We start from the raw sequence: 21,325 nt of genomic DNA, 5'->3' as shown, positions 1-21,325 counted from the left end.
TAATTGTGAAACATTTTCAGGTGCTGGGGCTTTTATAACTGATTCAATTTTTTTCAGGTGACTTATGCAACCCTTCCTTATTAATTATGTGGCCACAATATGATATCTGATTTTGGAAAAATTCGCACTTGGGGCGATTTGCTCGTAGGCCCCATTCTTTCAGCCTCGTGAGCACCTGCTCCAAATTGGCAAGGTGCTCGTTGTCGTTTTCTCCTGTTATAAGGATGTCGTCTAGGTAGCATTGAGTCCCCGGAATCCCTTGCAGGACTTGCTCCATAGCCCTTTGCCAGATAGCTGGAGCTGATGCTATTCCAAAAACCAGTCGATTGTACTGGTACAGGCCTTTGTGTGTGTTTATTGTGAGATACTTTTTAGAGGTCTCCTCAACCTCCATCTGTAGATATGCCTGTGCCAAGTCAATTTTTGTGAAACGTTTCCCTCCGGATAGTGAGGCGAAAATATCTTCTATCCTCGGAAGAGGATACTGTACCGTGTGAAGGACCGGGTTTACAGTCACCTTAAAGTCCCCACAGATGCGAATTTTTTTCTGTTCCTCAGAGTTATTTTTCAATGTTTTTTTCATGACTGGAACAATGGGTGTTGCCCATTCGCTCCAATCTATTTTGGATAATACGCCTGCCTTTTCCAAATTCTTCAGCTCTGCCTCGACTGCCAGACGTATTGCGTATGGCACCGGTCTTGACTTAAAAAATTTTGGAATTGCTGTATCTTCCACTTTTATTGAGGCGATGATGCCTTTCAAGGTTCCTAGTTTCTCTTGAAACACTTCTTTGGCGTTGGCCAAGATGTCTTTTAATCGTTCAGGTATGATGTCATCATTGTTTTTTTCCTTACTGGTCACCGTCAGTGCCTGAATGGAGTGCCAGTCTAAACGTATCTTCCTTATCCATTCACGTCCCAACAATGGTGGACCACCATCTTGTAGAATGTATAAATACAACTTTTGTATTTCTTTGCCGTTGTATACCACAGGCACCCTTATTTTTCCTTTGGGGCAGACTTTCTGCCCCGTATATGTTTTTAAGATAATGGATGTGTCTTTTAGAGGTATATGCGAAAATAGCCTCTCGTAATCTCGTCGATTTATTACGGTTAGAGCTGATCCTGTATCTAGCTCCATTTTAACTGGGAACCCTGCTATTGTGAGGGTAACCCAAATTGTTTGGTAATCCTCTTTGGCAAGTACATTATGTAATTTGAGACAGCTTAGTCTCTTGTTTCCGGAGTCGCTATCGCTATTCTGGTCTTCGGAGCTATTGTCCGTCATCATTTGTACCTTCCTGTACTTTTCTTTATTGATTTTTTGTTTTCTGTCAGTGGATTTATTTTGTCCAGATTGGCATACCCGTGCAATGTGTCCAATCTTACCACATTGCCTGCATGCTTTGCCCTTGAACCAGCAGTCCCTCTGGTTATGGGTGGATCTGCCGCAGCGATAACATCTTCCGAACTCCTGTGTCATTTTATGGGTGCCGAAGTCCTGTGTCTCTTGTTGTATCTCTGCAGCTCCTTTTGCTGCTGCTTCGTATGATACAGCCATACTGAAAGCTTTGTCCAATGTTAAATCTTTTTCAGAAAGCAGTCTTTTTTGTGTTCCTTCACTTAAGAGACCGCAAACAAATTTGTCTTGAAGATAATCCGATAGTCCTGCTCCGAATTGGCAGTACTTTGATAGCTTTCTTAATTCGGTTAGGTAATCAGCGTTACTTTCATTCTTGTGTTGATTTCTCTTGAAGAACTTGAATCGTTCCGCTATCAGCAGCGGTGTTGGGTTTAAATGCTCCTGCAGGGTATCAACAATTTCTTTAAAAGTCTTGTCCTTTGGTTTGGCTGGAGTGATTAAATTTCATAACAGCCTGTATGTCTTCGCGCCCATTAAGTTCAGAAGTACTGAAGCTTTTTTTTCATCTGTTATTCCATTTGCAGTGCAATAAACCTCTACTCTTTCCACGTATGTGGTCCAATCTTCTATTTCGCCATCAAAAGCCTCAATATTACCAGATTTAGGCATTTCAGAAAAGATATGGCGCTTCCCGTGCTTTTTTTTTCTCTCTCTCTAGCAACGATATGGCGCTTCCCGCGCTTTCCCGCCGCTGCTACCGATAACAACGCTGTTTTACTGTGGTTTTCGTTTATTCACTTTTGGAGACTCGTTACCGACGGAGGTCTAAACGCTGACCTGCTTGCCGCGCCGGCCGTCTCTCGAGTGCACCCTCCCAGTCCGTTATTGCTTGCCTCCAATTTCGCTGCCTGTCTCAGCTGTAGAGCCCGCCGCTGGAGCTCCAGCCTGATGCCCAGGAAGGATTAGCGCAGTACCTGTCACCAGCTTGGCCAGCTGGTGAAACCACAGTTTCTCTTACTTCCTTGAGTCTTCTGGACGCTGGAGGAATCGATGTCCTTGAGGTGCTGCCGAATTGCAGGTAAGTCCGTTTCCACTTCGTCGCCACTGTAGTGTCCGTGTGTCGATAAAGACACTGAAGACAGGAGTTGGTTCATAGGTATTTACTAAGCAAGTCTGGGGGGGGGTTTCTAAAGGATATACACAATACACAGGCTTATATAGCCCAAGTGGCAATTACCGGCATTACGCACACCTGGGGCTCTTAAAGGCACATACACCATAATTGCTCTTAAAGGCACATACACCACAATGTTGGTACCAACGACATAGATAGGACAAGGAAGGAGGTTCTGCTGAGGGAGTTTGAGCAGCTAGGGGCCAAATTAAAAAGCAGAACCACAAGGGTAATAATCTCTGGATTATTACCTGAGCCATGAGCGAATTTGGCTAGGACAAATAAAATTAGAGAGTTAAATGCGTGGCTCAAAGACTGGTGTGGGAGAAATGGGTTTTGCTTCCTGGGACACTGGCACCAGTACTGGGGCAGGAGGGAGCTGTTCCGTTGGGACGGGCTTCACTTGGCCAGTGCTGGGACTAGAGTCCTGGCGGATCATATAACTAGGGCTGTAGAGAGGGCTTTAAACTAACTAGTGGGGGGGAGGTTCCTAGAGAGCAAATAATAAAAATGACAACAGAGAAGGTCATAGACTTAGGTAGCAGTGGGGAAATTAAAAACCAGAGCATGTCAGGAAGGGGCAGAAGGTATGGAGTAAAAGGTAAAGTAATAAAAAGGGCAAAAGCAGGAACTAAGTGTCACAAAACATCTTTGAAAGTTCTCTTTCTGAATGCACGTAGCATTCGTAACAAAATAGATGAGTTAATGGCACAAATAACTACATATGGGTATGATCTTGTGGCCATTACAGAAACATGGCTGCAGGGTGACAAGGCCTGGGAATTAAACATACCAGGTTATTTAACGATCAGGAAGGACAGGCAGGAAGGAAGGGGAGGTGGGGTGGCTATGTTAATAAAGGAAGGAATCACTGTAATACAGAGAAATGATATTGGGTCAAAAGATCAGGATAATGAAACAGTTTGGAGGTAAGGAATAATAAGGGGAAAAAAACACTAGTGGGCGTAGTCTATAGGCCTCCGAACAGTGGCAACTCTGTTGGACGGAGTATCAATCAGGAAATAGTTGAGGCTTGTAATAAGGGAACATCTATAATTATGGGGGATTTTAACTATCATATTAATTGGACAAATCAAATTGGGCAGGGCTGCCTTGAGGATGAGTTCATTGAATGTATTAGGGATGGGTTTCTTGAGCAGTATGTAACTGAACCGACCAGGGGGCAAGCAACCTTAGATCTGGTCCTGTGTAACGAGACAGGATTAATTAAAAATGTCCTAGTAAAGGATCCCCTTGGAATGAGTGACCATAACATGGTTGAATTCCATATTCAATTAGAGGGTGAGAAGGTTGGATCTCAAACAAGCGTGCTAAGCTTGAATAAAGGAGACTATGAAGGTATGAGAGCGGAATTGAGTAGAGTGGATTGGGAAAATAGATTAAAGGGTAAGACGATACATGATCAGTGGTGTACATTTGAGGAGTTATTTTACAACTTCCAAAAAAAATATATTCCACTGAGAAGAAAAGGGTGTAAAAGAAAAGACAGCCATCCGTGGCTAAGTAAAGAAATTAAGGATAGTATTCGACTAAAAACAAGGGCATATAAGGTAGCCAAATCTAGTGGGAGGATAGAGGATTGGGAACATTTTAAAAGACAGCAAAAAAATAACAAAAAGATTGATTAAGAAAGGGAAGATAGATTATGAAAGTAAATTAGCAAAAAATATAAAAACAGATAGTAAGAGTTTTTATAGTTATATAAAAAGAAAAAGGGTGGCTAAAGTAAATGTTGGTCCCTTAGAGGATGAGACTGGGAAATTAATGGTGGGAAATATGGAGATGGCAAAAACACTGAATGAATATTTCATATCAGTCTTTACAGTAGAAGACACTAAGAATATACCAACACTGGACAAACAGGGGGCTAAAGGGGGGGAGGAGCTAAACACGATCAAAATCACTAGAAGTGGTACTCGGTAAAATAATGGGACTCAAGGCAGATAAATCACCTGGACCTGATGGCTTACATCCTAGGGTCTTGAGGGAAGTGGCGGTAGGGATTGTGGATGCATTGGTAATAATTTTCCAAAACTTCCTGGACTTGGCAAAGGTCCCGGCAGACTGGAAAACTGCTAATATAACACCTTTATTTAAAAAGGGCAGTAGACAGAAGGCTGGAAACTATAGACCAGTTAGCCTAACATCTGTGGTAGGTAAAATTTTGGAGTCCATTATTAAGGAGACAGTAACAGGACATTTGGATAATCATAATTTAATAGGACAAAGTCAGCATGGTTTTATGAAGGGGAAGTCATGTTTGACAAATTTGCTGGTGTTCTTTGAGGAAGTAACATATAGGGTGGATAAAGGGGAACCAGTGGACGTAGTGTATTTAGACTTCCAAAAGGCATTTGACAAGGTGCCACACAAAAGGTTATTGCTTAAGATAAAAAATCACGGGATTGGGGGTAATATTCTGGCATGGATAGAGGATTGGCTATCTAACAGAAGGCAGAGAGTTGGGATAAATGGTTCATTCTCAGACTGGCAATCAGTAACTAGTGGTGTTCCGTAGGGGGTCAGTGCTGGGTCCCCAACTCTTTACAATCTATATTAACGATTTGGAGGAGTGGACCGAGTGTAACATATCAAAGTTTGCAGATGATACTAAGATGGGAGGGAAAGTAGTGAGTGAGGAGGACATAAAAAACCTGCAAGGGGACATAGACAGGCTAAGTAAGTGGGCAGAGATTTGGCAGATGGAATACAATACTGGAAAGTGTGAGGTTATGCACTTTGGCAGGAAAAATCGTAGAGCAAGTTATTATCTTAATGGCAAGAAACTGGAAAGTACTGAAGTACAAAGGGATCTGGGGGTCCTGGTGCACGAAACTCAAAAGGTTAGTATGCAGGTGCAGCAACTGATTAAGAAGGCCAATGGAATGTTGGCTTTCATTGCTAGGGGGATAGAATATAAAAATAGGGAGGTATTGCTTCAGTTGTACAAGGTATTGGTGAGACCGCACCTGGAATACTGCGTACAGTTTTGGTGTCCATACTTAAGAAAGGACATACTTGCTCTCGAGTCAGTACAAAGAAGGTTCACTCGGTTAATCCCGGGGATGAGGGGATGGACATATGAGGAGAGGTTGAGTAGATTGGGACTCTACTCATTGGAGTTCAGAAGAATGAGATGCGATCTTATTGAAACATGTATGATTGTGAAGGGGTTGGATCGGGTGGATGCGGGGAAGATGTTCCCGATGATGGGTGAAACTAGAACTAGGGGGCATAGTCTTAGAATAAGGGGCTGCTCTTTCAAAACTGAGATGAGGAGGAACTCCTTCACTCAGAGGTTGGTAGGTCCATGGAATATGCTGCCCCAAAAAACTGTGGAAGCTACATCATTACATAGATTTAAAACAGAAATAGACAGTTTCCTAGAAGTAAAGGGAATTAAGGGTTACGGGGAGCGGGCAGGAATTTGGACATGAGTCTAGGTTCGGAATGGTCATGGCCCTGTGGGTAGCGGAGCGGGCCCAGGGGCCGTGTAGCCTGATCCTGCTCCTATTTCGTGTGTCTAATTCTGTTAGATTCAGGAGATGGTTCTGTGATAGTGGATTGGCGGTTAGGATCAGATCAGCCATGATCTTATTGAATGGCGGAGCAGGCTCGAGGGGCCGATTGGCCTACTCCTGCTCCTATTTCTAATGTTCTTATGTTCTTATGAAGTTTGGTGTCCCTCAGTCCCGACTCCTTGATTTAGCTCCCCTTCTCTCCTCCTCTTTCCCCCTTGGTTGTGTTCCACACTCTGGGCCTTGGGCCTTCCCCGGGGATTCTCAGTATGAACAGGTGGGATGTGTTTGGAGACAGGGTGTCCCGGCTCTCCACCTTTAAAGGGACAAGGAGACGACCAGCTGGGCTGAATGGTGCTGCTTTATGACGTCACTGCAGTGCCTAGCAACCAGCCTCCCTGAGCCCTGCTCATTATGGGCTGGGTTTACATAGAAACATAGAAACATAGAAGATAGGAGCAGGAGTAGGCCATTCGGCCCTTCGAGCCTGCTCCACCATTCAACGAGATCATGGCTGATCATCCAAACCCTAGCACCCGGTCCCTACACCAACAGCCATCCCACCCAAGCCGTATCCCCGTAACCCTGTAACCCCACGTATTTAATCCCCCCTAACACTAAGGGCCAATTTTTATCATGGCCAATCAACCTAACCCGCACATCTTTGGACTCAGCTCAGTGCTGTTACAGGAAGGGAAACAGGAGCAGGATTCGCCCAGTGTGGAGCCCAGGATTAATGGGGAGATGTACAGGATCAATTTATTCCTTATTGAGTGAGAAATGTCATTGTCCCGGACACTCCCTGTCCCTCGGTATCTGTGTCGGGGAGCAGCTGATGGGTTTACTCTGTATCTAACCCATGCTGTACCCGACTGGAGAGTGTTTGATGCTGACACTAGAGGCTCAGCTCCACGAGCACAACATTTAACCCAAAGATGATCTGATAAACCCATCAGCTTCTCCCCTGGACACAGGTCCTGAGGGACAGGGAGTGTCTCTGATATTTTGGTCGGTGTCGTTGATGAAGTTTAAACACCTCGCTCACATCTCCTCTCACCCTGCTTTGTTCCAATGAGAAGTGCCCCAGTTTCTCTCGTCTCTCCTCCTGGGAAAGAGAAGTTCGCCTCAGTTAGAAACTCAAACAGGCGCTTCACTGCAGACAGGCCATCATGAGGAAACATTTCTTTACCCAGCGAGTTATTATGATCTGAAATGCACTGCCTGAAAGGGTGGAGGAAGCAGATTCAAGAGTAACTTTCAAAAGGGAATTGGATAATATTTGAAGGGAAAACATTTACCGGGATATGGGGAAAGAGCAAGGGAGTGGGACTAATTGGATAGCTCTCCCAAAGAGCTGGCACAAGCATGGTGGGCCGAATGGCCACCTTTTGTGCTGTATCATTCTCTGATTCTCTGATAACTAAAGCCTCTCATCCATGGTATAACCTCAGTGAATTTATTCTGCTGCCTCTCTGTGGCCCCGACATCCTTCCTAATGTAAGATTCCCAAAACTTATTCTTACTGCAGCCGAACCGATGGTTTTGTTTTCTACGCCCCATTTATAAAAAACCTCGGGTAACATTTTTAAACCACTTTATAAACTTGTCCTCCAACTTTTAAAGATTTGTGGATCTGATCTCCCTGTAGATTTTAGAGATATTAACATAACATGGCTGAAATACATTGACATCAAATGTCTGATATAAAGTGTATTGTGGGAAAGAGAAGTTTAGTCTGAGTTAGAAACTCAAACAGACGTTTCACTGCAGACAGGTCGCCATGGCAACACTGATAAGACATTCCATTCTATTTTCTCTCCACGGATGTTGCCTGGCCTGCTGAGTTTTTCCAGCATTTTCTGTTGTTATCTTATCACTGAATCTACTGGTTGGAATCTGTAATCAGATCAGGAGAAAGAACAGAGTTTGTCTGTTATTAACCACAATATAAACTTAGAATCATAGAATGGTTACAGCACAGAAGGAGGCCATTCGGCCCATTGAGCCCGTGCTGGGTCTCTGCAAGAGCACTTCAGCTAGTCCCACTCCCCGCCCTTTCCCCGTAACCCTGCAAATGTTTTCCTTTCAGGTACTTATCCAATTCCCTTTTGAAAGCCGTGATTGAATCTGCCTCCACCACCCTTTCAGGCAGTGCATTCCAGATCCTAACCACTCGCTGCGTAAAAAAGTTTTTCCTCATGTCACCTTTGGTTCTTCTGCCAATCACCTTAAATCTGTGTCCTCTGGTTTTCGACCCTTCCGCCAATGGGAACAGTTTCTCTCTCTCTACTCTGTCTAGACCCCTCATGATTTTGAACACTTCTATCTGATCTCCTCCCAACCTTCTCTGCTCTTAGGAGAACAACCCCAGCTTCTTCTGTCTATCCACGTAACTGAAGTCCCTCATTCCTGGAACTATTCTTATAAATCTTTTCTGCACCCTCTCTAAGGCCTTCACATCCTTCCTAATGTGCGGGGCCCAGAATTGGACACAATACCCCAGTTGAGGCCGAACCAGTGTTTTATGAAGGTTCATTATAACTTCCTTGCTTTTGTACTCTGTGCCTTCCTTGCTTTTGCTGCCTCTTGTTGCTGGCTCCAGGCACTGGAGCGGTTCCTGTGTGTTCAGCTCTCAGCTGCAGTCAGTACCTGGGCCGGGCTCAGCACTTTACCCAGCACATCTCTGTCCACGTTGTCATACTTGACACGGAGGGGCTGCGCAGGCTTCTCGTCCACCTCGGTCAGGACAAGAGGTCCCGACCTCTCGTACAAGTCTACGGGCATGTTGTGGCCACAGTGCAGACAGCCCGGGCTTAGGCTGCGCGAGCTGGAGCCGCGTGAGCTACACTGGAGAAGGTTGAGATTCCAGAAATCGTGGGGAACCAAGGGGCTAATGAGAGTGAGGAACTTAAAGTAATTCATATCAGTCGAGAAAAAGTACTTGAGAAACTAACGGGACTAAAAGCCGACAAATCCCCTGGACCTGACGGCCTACATCCTAGGGTTCTAAAAGAGTTGGCTGCAGAGATAGTGGATGCATTGGTTATGATCTTCCAAAATTCACTAGATTCTGGAAAGGCCCTCGTGGAATGGAAGGTAGCAAATGTAACCCCACTATTCAAGAAAGGAGGGAGAGAGAAAACAGGGATCTACAGGCCAGTTAGCCTGACATCAGTCCTCGGGAAAATGCTGGAATCCATTATTAAGGAAGTGGAACAGGGCACTTAGAAAATGATTATATGATTAGGCAGAGTCAACATGGTTTTATAAAAGGGAAATCGTGTTTGCATAAAGCTCCAAAGTGGGTTCCAAATCATTAATGCCCCAGATTCTAAGATTGGGAAGTGAACAGCTGTGAAACGGTAGGTTTTAGACCACTTCTGCAGCTTTCACCTATTCACAGCAATCCACAGTCATTGAGAACCCGACATACTTACCTGACGTGATAGTCGCTCTCCGGGAACCTCATTAAAAACCTGGGAAAATGGTAAGTACATGGGAAAATGGTGCTTAACTACCTTTTAACAAGCTTTAAAGTATCTAAATTGACTGACCTGCCGCTTGGTGTCGGGTCTGTTCAGGGATGACAGACCCAACACTTAGGAAACTCACAAGGAGGCGGTTCAGAGCGGGATACCGACCCACTGTCAGTTTTTGTGATTTTGACAGCGGACTCGCCTCCAAACCTGCACTCTGAGCACCGACAAAATTCAGCCCTTAGAGAACTGCATACAGTTTTGGTCACCATATTATAAATAGGATATAGAGGCACTGGAGAGGGAGGAGAGAAGATTTAGAAGGATGATACCAGAAATGCGAGGGTATACATATCAGGAAAGGATGAACAGGCTGGGTCTCTATTCTCTTGAAAAAAGGCTGAGGGGTGACCTAATAGAGGTCCTTAAAATTATGAAATTTTTTTGATAGAGTGGATACAAAGAGAATGTTTCCACTTGTGGGGGAAGAGCAGAAGTAGAGGCCATCAATATAAGATAGTCACCAAGAAATCGAATAGGGAATTCAGAAGAAACTTCTTTACCCAGCGAGTGGTGAGAATGTGGAACTCGCTACCACAGGGAGTGGTTGAAGCGAATAGTATCGATGCATTTAAGGGGAGGCTGGACAAGCAGATGAGGGAGAAGGGAATAGAGGGATATGGTGATAGATTTAGATGAGGAAAGACAGGAGGAGGCTCGTGTGAGGCAACCACAGAAGGCAGTTGAGGCCAATTCATTAAATATATTCAAGAAGGAGTTAGATATATTTCTTAAGGCTAAAGGGATCAAGGGATATGGGGAGAAGGCAGGGACAGGGTACTGAATTTGGATGATCAGCCATGATCTCATTGAATGGCGGAGCAGGCTCGAAGGGCCGAATGGCCTACTCCTGCTCCTATCTTCTATGTTTCTATGTATGAAGCAGAAACACTGACATGGACTGGTTGGGCCGAATGGCCTGTTTCTGTGCCGTATATCCTGTGTAATCCTATGTAATTCTAACAATCTCAGTTTTGCAATTTTCAATTCACTATTTCCTGTAAACCGATTGTTAAAACCTGAGCCAGTGTGTTGTGAGACAAAGAGCCTTGTGTCCAATAAGGGGAATAAAGGCCCACAGCCTCCCCTGGCCCCGGGCCCTGAACAAGGGACTGGAGAAATTCGCTGCCCTGCGGATCAGACAATCAGCCGGCGCTAGTCCCGCCCCTCGGGCGTCACGATTCGTTGGAGGACCCGCCGCCGGCTCGCTCCCCCAGCCCCGCCCCGCTCGCTCCCTATTGGTCGGAAGCTCCTGTCAATCAGGCCGCGGGCCCGGGTCACGTGTCTCTCACTGGGCGGAGCTGCAGGTCGGCGGGAGCGGGGGCGGGAGATTAATAAACTGCGGGTAGGCTGTGCCGCAGGGTTTATAAAGATGGTGGAGGGAGCAGGTTAATGAACCCCGGGGTGACGCGGGCTGCTCACACCCCAAGTGCGGCCCCAGGCCCCATTATTAAAACACTCAACATTATCTGCTTCACACACACCCGGGGTGGGCCTCAGGCCCCGAACAAGATCCTCCGGGCCGGGCGCTTGCCCCAAGCGGGGCGGCAGCTGCGGGGATTTCTCCCGGTGACAGGCCCGGGGTAACAGCCACCATCTTGAGAGGCTCAGGGGGCAGCAGGGCGCATGCACAGCCCCCTTGGCCAGAAACCAGGAGGAGAGAATCTTGTCAATTTCTATCCTGGACTCACAGTGATGGCTTTTGTAAACTCCTTTTACAGGCTGTGAGAAGGGCAGCATTTACACACCGCAAACTCAGACCAAACATCACATCAAGATCTGACAGAGTCACTCCATTCATCAGGACCCGAATATCATCGGCCTTTGAATGTGGAAGGAGAAATGTTTGTCTGTTCTGCCTGTGGGGAAAGATTTCAAACATCAGTGTGACTGGAAAAACACCGAGACACACACACCCGAGTGAGAGTGTTCCAGTGCACTGACTGTGGAAAGAGCTTTAACCAGTTACACAGCCTGAAAAAACATCGCACCATTCACAGCGGGGAGAAACCGTACACGTGTTCTGTGTGTGGACGAGGCTTTAACCGATCGTCCAACCTGGAGAGACACAAGGACACCCGCACCACGGAGAAACCGTGGAAATGTGGGAACTGTGGGAAGTGATTCCCATCCGAGCTGTAAACTCATTGATGCAGTCACACCGGGGAGAGGCTGTTCACCTGTTCTGTGTGTGGGAAAACATCACTTGTTTCCCACTTGGCACAAAAAGAATATATTAATGGCAACAACTCATTTGAGTTGATTTGAAATAGTTTCGTTTACATATTGAATCATGTTTCTCTCATTGTATTTCCCAACTCAGATTCATGGCCTCATTTATTTTCTTCCTCTGAGCCCCTGAACCTCATCTGGCAGTGTAATGTTAGCGAGTGGTGATTGATGGCCCTGGGAACCAATAGGAAGAGAGTTCAGAGGCCGGAGGGCCAAGGGAGCAGCGAGTTCGGCCACCAATCATGGTGTTTGAGGGGCGGAACTTGAGTCGGCCAGTCAGGTGAGTCAGTGTGAACTCCTGTTAAACAATTTATCTTTTAAAACTTAAATTCAGATTTTGTTTGTCAACAGAACAGTTTAACATTTGTCAGTATTTTGTTTCCCTGGAGTTCCTATTATGAGTTTCAGACACTTCAGTGCCAAGTGGACCAGGTGTTTACAACCCTCTTAATAAGGAGAAACTGACTCCAGTGTCAGAAGGGTCGGTAACCAGAGGACTCAGATTTAAGGTCATTGTCAAAAGAACCAGCGGCGACATGAGGAAAGAATTTAAGCAGCGAGTTGTTATGACCTGGAAGGCACTGCCTGAAGTGGTGGTGGAAGCAGATTCAATGGCAACTTTCAAAGGGGAATTGGAGAACTACTTGAATTGGGAAACAAATTGCGGGTCTGTGGGGATAAAGCAGAGGAGTGGGCCTAAATTCAAAGAGCTGGCTCTGGGACAATGGGCCGAAAGGCTGTACCATTCTCTGATTCTATGAACTCTGCATTCCTCCAATTCTGGCCTGTTGTTCATCCCCCGCTTCCTTCGCTCCACCATTGGTGGCCGTGCGTTCAGTTGCCTCGGCCCTCAGATCAACTTTTGCCCATTCCACTCTTGTGAAGCACCTTGGAACGTTTTACTACGTTAAAGGCGCTATGTAAATACAAGTTGTTGTTGGTGTGCTACCATTGGCCTCAGCTTTTCCAGACAGAATCAGCCAGGGACAGCGGCTGTGCTGCTCCCCATGGTCGAAATGCTGGCAGCTCGCCGTATAGGCCCACAAGCCCAGAATTGCTATTAGCGAGGTACTGGAGGGCAAAGAGTGACTGGGGCCAAACCCGATCATCGAGCAGCACCTTGAGGAGAGAAAGGGAGAAAAATCCAAATTTCTATCCTGTATTTACAGTGATAACTTTTGTAAACTCCTTTTACAGGGCATTAGAAACCAAACATCACGTCAAGATCTGACAGAGTGACATGCTTCATCAGGACCTGAATATCATCGGCCTTTTAATATAGGAGAAATGTTTGTCTGTGGGAAGAGATTTCAAACGTCAGTGTGCCCGAGACACACAGACCCGAGTGAGAGTGTTCCAGTGCACTGACTGTGGAAAGAGCCTTAACCAGTTACACAGCCTGAAAAAACATCGCACCGTTCACAGCGGGGAGAAAACGGACACGTGTTCTGTGTGTGGACAAGGCTTCAACTGATCATCCAACCTGGAGAGACACAAGGACACCCGCACCACGGAGAAACTGTGGAAATGTGAGGACTGTGGGAAGGGATTCAGTTCTTCATCGAAGCTGGAAATTCATCGACACAGTCACACCAGGGAGAGGCCATTCACCTGCCCCGTGTGTGGGAAGGGATTCACTCATTCATCCAACTGTCTGGTACACCAGCGAGTTCACACTGGGGAGAGGCCATTCACCTGTTCCATGTCTGGGAACAGATTCACTTGTTCATCTGAGCTTGTGAAACACCAGCACATTCACACTAGAGAGAGGCTGTTCCCCTGCTCCATGTGTAAGAAGGGATTCACTCGTTCATCCGAGCTTCTGAGACACCAGTGCATTCACACTGGAGAGAGGCCGTTCACTTGCTCAACATGTGGGAAGGGATTTAATCGACCATCCAAACTTCTGACACACCAGCGCATTCACACGGGGGAGAGGCCATTCACCTGTTCCGTATGTGAGAAGGGATTCACTAATTCATCTGACTTTCTGAAACACCAGCGAGTTCACGCTGAGGAGAGACTGTTCACCTGCTCCATGTGTGGGAAGGGATTCATTCAGTCATCCAACCTGCTGAGACACCAGCGAGTTCACACTGGGGAGAGGGCGTTTACCTACTCCGTGTGTGGGAAGGGATTCACTCGGTCATCGCACCTCACTGGACATCAACTTGTTCACACAGATAAAAGACCTTTTAAATGTTCTGACTGTGAGAAGATCTTTAAAAGCACAAAGGATCTGCTGATACACCAGCGAGTTCACATCGGGGAGAGGGCGTTCACCTGCTCCATGTGTGGGAAGGGATTCACTCAGTCATCCAACCTGCTGACCTACCAGCGAGTTCACACCGGGGAGAGCCCGTTCACCTGCTCAGTGTGTGGAATGGGATTCACTCGGCCATCCCAACTGCTGACACACCAGCAAGTTCACCAGTGACTGCAGGGGTTGGATTCTGCTGTTGTTGCTGCTGTTAATCACATCCAGGACTGAACCATGTTCATTCTGACAGTTGGAGTTTGCTTCTGCTGGTGTTAATAACCGTATAACTGGAGTTTAATATTCTGGATATATCTATATATATAAATCGGTACTTCTGTCATTCTATCTGTCATCGCGTGTGCGTTGCGGGTATGCACTCGAAAGTTACAGGGCGTACCTACGCGCGCGTTACCTCCAAAGAAAGCTTACGCTTCTGAGACGGTTTTAAGCATATTTACGTTTCGGCCGGGCTAAAATTGCGCCCGCGGTATCCCAAAAACCTTCAACATTCCGCTCATTAACATCTCATTATCCGCTCATTAGCGACAGAGTGACCTCGAGCTTGACCAATCGTACGCCGGGTTGCTGGCGTGTGCCGCCGGGCCAATCGGTGCGTGTGTGGCCGGGCTTTATCGTTCTGAACCGAGGTGAGTCGCCGCCATCTTGATTCCAAACTTTTCCTTTCTTTTTCCCGCTTTCTGCGTCTTAAAAAAAACGTTGCTTTTAAAACACATATTGTTTTTAAAAAAATGATTTAGAAAGTAATTAACTTATCTAATCTCATTAATTTTCCTACCTTTCCCCGTTTTTCCAGGTAGGCCTAGAAGCCTCGGCGTCTCCTCCGCACCCACGCCTGAGCTAGGCACCTCCCGGCCCCACTCGAAGGCTGGAGGGCCGAGCCTCAGCCCAGTGCCGCTAGGGTGCGCACGCAGCAGGAGCTGAGATGCGCTGTCTCTCTCTGGCTGGCCGGGGGGCGGGGCTTGCTGAGCGTCCAGCGTTACCCTGGCAACCGGGCCCGCCGGACGTCTCCCACAGCCGCAATCGGCGGTCTTCACCTCGGGGGGGCCACGACCCTCGGGGGGGGCGGGGGGGGCCGCGACACTCGGGGGGCGGGGGGGGGCCGCGACCCTCGGGCGGGGGGTGGGGGGCCGCGCGCGCAGCAGGAGCAGCTGAGACGCAGCGTCTCTCTCTGTGGCTTGGTCAGCGTCACGGTTACCCTGGCAACCGGGCCCGCCGGCCGAGAGAGACGCCGCGTCTCAGCTCCTGCTGCGCGCGCAATCGGCGGTCTTCACCTCGGGGGGCGACCCTCGGGGGGGGCGCCCCCCGCCCTCCCTCCCCCCCTTTTCCCCCCCGCCCTCCCTGCCCTCCCTTCCCCGCCCTCCCCCTCCCCCCTCCCTCTCCCTCCCCCCGCCCTCCCTTCCCCTCCCCCTGCCCTCCCTTCCCCCCCGACCTCCCTTCCCCTCCCTCTGCCCTCCCTTCCCCTCCCCCTCCCTCCCCCCCTCCCCTCCCTCTCTTCCCCCAGTCGCTCTCTCTCTTCCCCCCAGTCGCTCTCTCTGTTCCCCCCGTCGCTCTCTCTCTTCCCCCCAGTCGCACTCTCTCTTCCCCCCAGTCACTCTCTCTCTTCCCCCCAGTCGCTCTCTCTCTTCCCCCCAGTCACTCTCTCTCTCTCTCTTCCAACAACAACATTCCCTCGAAAAAGCCTCGGCACCGCCGGGCACTTCAGCTAGTGTCAAATAAATCAGTTTTGCTTTCAATGCATTCCTGTAGATTTTTGTCACCATTCCTCCTTAATTTATAGATGCTCCCTAACCAGTCATCATTTCTCCTTCATTTACAGATGCTCCCTGACCAGTCACCAATTTGTCTTCATTTACAGACACTCCCTGACCAGTCACCATTTCTCCTTCATTTACAGATGCTCCCTGACCAGGCACCATTTCTCCTCCAGTTACAGATGCTCCCTGACCTGTCACCATTTCTCCTCCATTTACAGACACTCCCTGACCAGTCACCATTTCTCCTCCTTTTATAGACGCTCCCTGACCGTCTCCATTTCTCCTCCATTTGCAGACGCTCCCTGACCAATCACCATTTCTCCTCCATTTACAGACGCTCCCTAACCAGTCTCCATTTCTCCTCCATTTACAGACGCTCCCTGACCAGTCACCACATCTCCTCCATTTACAGATGCTCCCTGACTTCCTGTCTGTCACGGAGTTTGGTGCAGGGCCCCTTTGCTGAGGGAACAGGCGGGTGGATAATGTTCACTGTTTTTATAATCAGGCCTGGGGCTGCACTCGGTGCAGTGACGGAGGAAATGCAGTGGATGTTGTGTAGATGGATTGTCAAAAGGTGTTTGATAAGGTGCTGGACAGGAGGCTTGTTGATCAAATTAAGGCTCACGGTATTAAAGGGAGTGGGGCAGCGTGGATAGGAAGTTGGGTAAAGGGCAGAAAACAGAGAGTAGTGGTTAATGGATGTTCTTCAGACTGGAGATGTGTGAGGTGATAGATTTAGGAGGAAGATAAACATAGGAAATGTACATGAAATGGTAAAACTTTGAAAGGAGTGGAGGAGCAGAGAGACTTAGGGTGTAAGATTCTAGCTAATGCCTCGTCTTATTAACTTGCAGGTTCAAACACTCCCAGGGCAGGTACAGCACGGGTTAGATACAGAGTAAAGCTCCATCTACACTGTCCCATCAAACACTCCCAGGGCAGGTACAGCACGGGTTAGATACAGAGTAAAGCTCCATCTACACTGTCCCATCAAACACTCCCAGGGCAGGTACAGCACAGGTTAGATACAGAGTAAACCTCCCCCTACATTGTCCCATCAAACACTCCCAGGGCAGGTACAGCACGGGTTAGATACAGAGTAAACCTCCCTCTACATTGTCCCATCAATCATTCCCGGGGCAGGTACAGCACAGGTTAGATACACAGTAAAGCTCCCTCTACATTGTCCCATCAATCACTCCCGGGGTAGGTACAACACGGATTAGATACAGAGTAAATCTCCCTCTACACTGTCCCATCAAACACTCCCAGGGCAGGTACAGCACGGGTTAGAGTCCGAGTAAAGATCCTTCTGTGATTCTGCAATTATTTACACAGGAGATCCCCAGTACCCACATTCCTGATAATCCAGCAGAATTTTCACAGGGATAAACCCTGCAAGAGATTTCACTGCATTGACACTAATCTCCTGTGTGATATACTCGCTGGAGTTTAGAAGAACGAGAGGTGATCTCATTGAAACATACAAGATTCTGATGGGGATTGACAGGGTAGATGCTGAGAGGTTGTTTCCCCTGGCTGGTCTGTCTCGAACTAGGAGTCATAGTCTCAGGATAAAGGGTAGGCCATTTAAGACTGAGATGTGGAGGAATTTCTTCACTCAGAGGGATATGAATCTTTGGAATTCTCTGCCCCAGAGGACTGTGAATGCTGAGTCTTTGAGTATATTCCAGACTGAGATAGATAGATTGTTGGACTCATGGGGAATCAAGGGATATGGAGATTGGGCAGGAAAGTGGAGTTAGAAACATAGAAGATTGGAGCAGGAGTAGGCCATTCGGCCCCTCGAGCCTGCTCCGCCATTCAATGAGATCATGGCTGATCATCCAAATTCAGTACCCTGTTCCTGCCTTCTCTCCATATCCCTTGATCCCTTTAGCCTTAAGAAATATATCTAACTCCTTCTTGAATATATTTAATGAATTGGTCTCTACTGCCTTCTGTGGTAGAGAATTCCACAGGTTCACCACTCTCTGAGTGAAGAAATTCCTCCTCATCTCTGTCCTAAATGGCTTACCCCTTATCCTTAGACTGTGACCCCTGGTTCTGGACTCCCCCGCCATCGGGAACATCCTTCCTGCATCTCGTCTGTCTGGTCCTGTTAGAATTTTATAAGTTTCAATGAGATCCCCTCTCATGCTTCTAAACTCCAGCGAGTACAAGCCCAATTGACCCAATCTCTCCTCATACTTCATTCCTGCCATCCCTGGTATCAGTGTGGTGAATCTTTGCTGCACTCCCTCCATGGCAAGAACATCCTTCCTCAGATAAGGCGACCAAAACTGCACACAATACTCAAGGTGTGGTCTCACCAAGGCCCTGTACAACTGCAGCAAGACATCCTTGTTCCTGTACTCGAACATACCATTTGCCTTCTTAACTGCCTGCTGCACCTGCATGTTTACCTTCAGCGACTGGTGCACAAAGACACCCAGTTCTCGTTGCACTTTCCCTTCTCCCAATCTATTGCCGTTCAGATAATAATCTGCCTTCCTGTTCTTGCCACCAAAGTGGAGAACCTTGCATTTATCCACATTATACTACATCTGCCATGCATCTGCCCAATCACCCAACTTGTCCAAATCATACTGGAGTTTCTCGGCATCCTCCTCACAGCACACACGCCCACCTAGCTTTGTGTCGTCTGCAAACTTGGAGATATTACATCTAGTTCCCTCGTCTAGATCATTAATATATATTGTGACTAGCTGGGGTCCTAGGACCGATCCCTGCGGTACCCCACTAGTCACTGCCTGCCACTCGGAAAAAGAGCCGTTTATTCCAACTTGTTGCTTCCTGTCTGCCAAGCAGTTCTCTATCCAAGTCAGTACCTTGCCCCCAATCCCATGTGCCTTAACTTTACACGTTAATCTCTTATGCGGGACCTTATCGAAAGCTTTCTGAAAGTCCAAATACACCACATCCACTGGTTCTCCCTTATCTATTCTACCAGTCACATTCTCAAAAAATTCCAGTAGATTAGTCAAGCACGAGTTGAGGTCGATGATCAGCCATGATCTTATTGAAGGCTTGAGGGGCCCAATGGCCTACTCCTGCTCCTATTTCTTATGTTCTTAACCCCACAGTCACTGACACCAATCTCCTGCTGTCTGATATAAACCAGCCCCAGTCACTGACACCAATCTCCAGTCTGGTATAAACCAACCCCACAGTCACTGACACCAATCTCCTCCTGTCTGATATAAACCAACCCCACAGTCACCGACACCAATCTCCTCCTGTCTGATATAAACTGACCCCAGTCACTGACACCAATCTCCAGTGTATGTCAGACTGAAGTTGTTTACAATCCTGATGAGCTTTTACGCTATTCCTAGTTGAGTTCGAGATCTCCAATGAAACACTCCACACACCTTAATCCCCCTGAGCACAGGCTTTATTTTTAACATTCTGCAATAATACAACTCATATACTAAATGAGTGCAAAATATTTACATGGGAGATTCTACAAAGGAATATTTATTGTAATATTTACATTACATTTATATAAGACTCATAATCTAACAAGCTGTATCCATGAACTCAGACTTTGATCATTGCCAAGCCTGAGAGGCACGAAAGGATGTTCGACTCTTTTAAAATGCCAATTAGAATGACATTGTCATCAATCGATGTCACATTACCGAGAGAGCCCCTGTTTAAAGGGGCACAATCAACTCCAAATTATAATTAAATCAGAAGCGAATACTGTTGCTGGTGTTGACAATTGACTCCAGTCCCTCTGATGCCCACCGGTCACGGAAGGCCTCCAGCGTCCCGACGGACAACGCGTGCTCCCACTCCAGGGACAGCCCGAAGGATGTTCCACCTTGGCTGTAGCCATCAGCTTTCTTCTTCCCGGGGTGCTCTCTGACCTAAGTTGCAAACTGTTCCTGTATTTAAAGCCCAATCAGGTATAGCCCATGTGACCCTGATTACCTCGGCCAATCAAACCATTGAGCTGAAAGACATTCATCAAACAAAGCATTCCATTGGATGGCTGTTTAGGGTTCATCGAGTAACCGCTTCCTAGTCATTGGAGCTACGAGGAATCTGCAAGTCAGAACAATGTCAGAGTTTGCTTTTACTGGGACATTTCAAGAAACAAATGGCCTTCACGGTTCCGCTCAGTCCACACAGGCAGAGTTCTCAGCTCTGCTGGTTCTGTTTCAGCTTAAAAGGGATAATTAGAGCCTGTTCTGTCTGAGGTGATTACAAGCTAATAGTTCACTAGACACGGGTCTATAATACAAAGTTTACTCATATTAAACATACATGTATATAAAACAAAGCAAGACTTTACTTTTATGACTATTTCATATAAAATCTGATCTTCTAATAAAACCCAGCTTTCTTACCGTCCACTCCTGGAGGCCCCACTCCCTGAGCCTACAACCTTCAGCAGGGTCAATGGTGGAGTTCCACAGCGGGAGTGATTCCAGAGTGACTGTCGGGATCGCACCCCTGTGGATGTCCCGTGTCGTGTATTTTTTTAGTTATCCTGGTGTCTAACACACACATCAATAAAACAGGGAATTCCTGGAAACACGCTGCAGGTCCTTCTTTATCTGGAGATCAAATGTCTGTTGTATAATTGTACCAGCAGTTAACAGGCTCCTGTGAACTCCTCCATCTGCTATTTTAATGTAGGCCTTAACCAATTTATTTTAAACGGGTTTATTTTAAATGGGTTAATGCCTGCCTTAAAATGGTAGACTCAGGACTGTCACACAATCATGTTAAATCTTCGTGGAATAATTACCTGTGATTTTTAGACTAGAAACTTAAACCTGCCGTTTCACTTTCAGTCAGGAGCAGATCGCAGTTTGACACCAATCTCTGATTTGACAGCACGTTTCCAGCGTTCACCGTTGTTCTTCCTGACTCTAAACACAGTTGTAAAGAAGCCTTCTGTTCCGTGCCTAGGAGCTCTGAACCATGGAAGAGAGCGGCTGGGACACATTTCTTACAGGCCTCAAGATTACCCACACGGGGACTTTGCTGTCAGTGAAGAGAGACAAGAAAGGCCAAAGTGCCGTTTGCCCCTCTCAGTGTGGCCCTGAAGGACTGTGTCCAGGCTGAAGTTCTGTTCCTGCCGTACGATCCTCCCCCAGATTGTCCTTTCTGAGCTCCAGCCAGGTGATGCTAAACACTCAGGTGGGAAAGAAGAAAATCTACAACAATGTGTTTTAAAGAAAGCTGATTATTTGACATTTATAAAAGAAAGACTTGCATTTCTATAGCGCCTTTCACGACCTCAGGACATCCCAAAGCACTTACAGGCAATGAAGTACTTTTGAAGTGGAGTCACTGTTGTAATGTGGCAGCCAATTTGCATACAACAAGCTCCCGCAAACAGCAACATGATAATGACCAGGTAATCTTATTTTTTTTGTTATGTTGATTGAAGGATAAATATTGA

General features: G+C 47.0%; 1 pseudogene across 1 annotated transcript in view; it reads left to right on the top strand.

Moving 5' to 3' along the window:
• LOC147118660 (uncharacterized) overlaps window positions 1–20,795 on the top strand; it is a 53,196-nt pseudogene extending 32,401 nt beyond the window's left edge. The window contains exons 3-4 of the transcript XR_015077868.1: window positions 13,679–14,751; window positions 20,712–20,795. The product of XR_015077868.1 is annotated as an uncharacterized LOC147118660 (transcript). The remainder of the gene's footprint in view (window positions 1–13,678; window positions 14,752–20,711) is intronic.
• The last annotated feature ends 530 nt before the right edge of the window (window positions 20,796–21,325 follow it).

Source organism: Somniosus microcephalus, chromosome 4 (assembly GCF_052327205.1).
Source record: "Somniosus microcephalus isolate GS21.2 chromosome 4, FLI_Smic_1.0, whole genome shotgun sequence".
NCBI lineage: Eukaryota > Metazoa > Chordata > Chondrichthyes > Squaliformes > Somniosidae > Somniosus > Somniosus microcephalus.
This window is presented reverse-complemented; position numbering and strand designations above follow the sequence as displayed.